Source organism: Octodon degus, unplaced genomic scaffold (assembly GCF_000260255.1).
Source record: "Octodon degus isolate 3935 unplaced genomic scaffold, OctDeg1.0 scaffold00008, whole genome shotgun sequence".
Lineage (NCBI taxonomy): Eukaryota > Metazoa > Chordata > Mammalia > Rodentia > Octodontidae > Octodon > Octodon degus.
Genome location: NW_004524584.1, coordinates 17360722 through 17362731, shown reverse-complemented (window position 1 = coordinate 17362731; position 2010 = coordinate 17360722).

The window sequence follows — 2010 nt, the reverse complement described above, 5'->3', positions numbered from 1 at the left end:
AACTCATCTGTGAGATTACAAATATAAATTTCCTGGAAGGAGATGAGGACCAGGAAGGGCCCTCTATGTTTGGCACCCAATGTGGGGCTCAAACCCATGACACTGAAATTAAGAGTCTCATGCTGTACTGACAGCTAGCCAGGCAAATCTGCTGAGGGGGCTGGTGCTTTGATAGGCTGTGAGCTGTGCTGGTGAGTGTGTCCTTGCTTAGCACAATTAAAACATTTAATCACATCAGATTTATTAGCTAAGTGTTGGAATATAGCCTGTGCCATGAGTTCAGAAGCATGAGTGGGTAGAGCCAATGCTTTGGTGTGCATGAGTGTAAGCAGGTACATTTTTTTGTATGAAGTACTGAGGCTAAGGCTCTTTTACATTCATTATTGGCATTCTCATATGTTAATTGAAAAAGGATCATTTTAGCTGCTATGCTGTGAGGAATCTGCTTATTTATGGCCTCTTTTAGTCTGGCTACAAACTGGGTGTAAGTTTCTCTAGGACTTGGAGTAGCTGAGTAAAGTATTTGTTAGGTGTACCATCCTCTGGGACAGAAATCCATGCATGGTGTAGCAGCTCTTCATACTGCATGAAAAGAAGGGATTGGGGCCTGAGCTTGAGCATTTAAGTCAGCATATTGGCCCGAGCCAGATAACATTTCATGAGATGCTTCCTGGTCCTTGTCTTGGCCCAGGAAATATTTGTAATCTCATGGATAAGTTATTGGAATCCTGTCAAGTTAATACCAATCCACCACTTCCAGTACAACCCACAGAGAGAATAAAGACACTAAATGGTATTTATAGTTATGGAGAGTCAAAGGGTCCTAAGTCCAGCCATGGTGATGGAGCAAATGTCTCAACTCAGGGCTAAACCCAGGTTTTATTCGGTCATGAAGGAGAAGTAGCTTGAGGATGAATGGCTGAGGATGGCAGGAAGTAGGTGAGTGCTGTGAGCTGGGCTAGGCAGGAGGCCTGCATTTACCTCTGCAATATGTAGAGAGAAGGGTATGCATAGAGTAATCTGCATTACACAGTTGAGATAGTTTCTAGCATTTTCTTTTCTTTTCTTTCTTTTTGTGGTACCCAGGATTGCTTGGCAGGCAAGCGCTTATTCCATGAGCTATCTCCTCAGCCCCAAGCAGTGTGTGTGTGTTTTCTTTTTTTGGGGGGGTGGGGGGAGAACTGGGGATTGAACTCAGGCCTCGCGCTTGCCAGGTAAGCACTTATTCTACTGATCTATCTCCCTGGCCCAAGTATCTAGTGTTTTGGGGTCTGGTTCTTCATCTCTGATGTGTAATCTTTCAAGTCCCAAGAATCCATAGCCCCTATCTCGAGACTCATTCCCAGCCAACAGCGTGGAGCATTGGCTCTTCATCTTGTCTCAACCCAGCCCATGCTAAAGAGCAAGAGGTGGGGTTAACCAGTGAAACACATGTGCTGTCTTCAGAGACTACTGCCAGCACCTCTTCTAGACCAATATGCATTGCTTGGAGCCTATACAGCGATAAGGAAAAAGTCCTAGCCAGCTCTATACATTTCAATATATGCAAATAGGGTCAGGCGCAGCCAGAATGGAGACCATTGCTCTTCTATTGCTATTATTTTTGTATACCTTTATCAACATTTATCTGACTTTTTGATGTTGACCTATTAGATACACAGAAGTATCTTCTTGAGGTTTTGATTTTTTTGATGATTAATGATGTTAAACATTTTTCACATGTTACTTGGTCACTTATAGAAGCAGACACTTTTTATTAAGTGACAGAATCGTAAAAACACCGTGGTAGATACCTTAGTTCATCCTTCTAATAACCATGTTGATCTGGTTTTCCCTATTTCCAGCATCTCCACCCTTGGTCACTTATGTCACTTATACATCTTTGTTTTAGTACTATTGATTTTTGGTACTAGGAATCAAATGCAGGACCTTGTACTTACCAGGCAGGCACTGTGCCACTGAGCTACATCCTTGATGACTTTTATGTATCTTTGAAGAAGTGCCTATTTA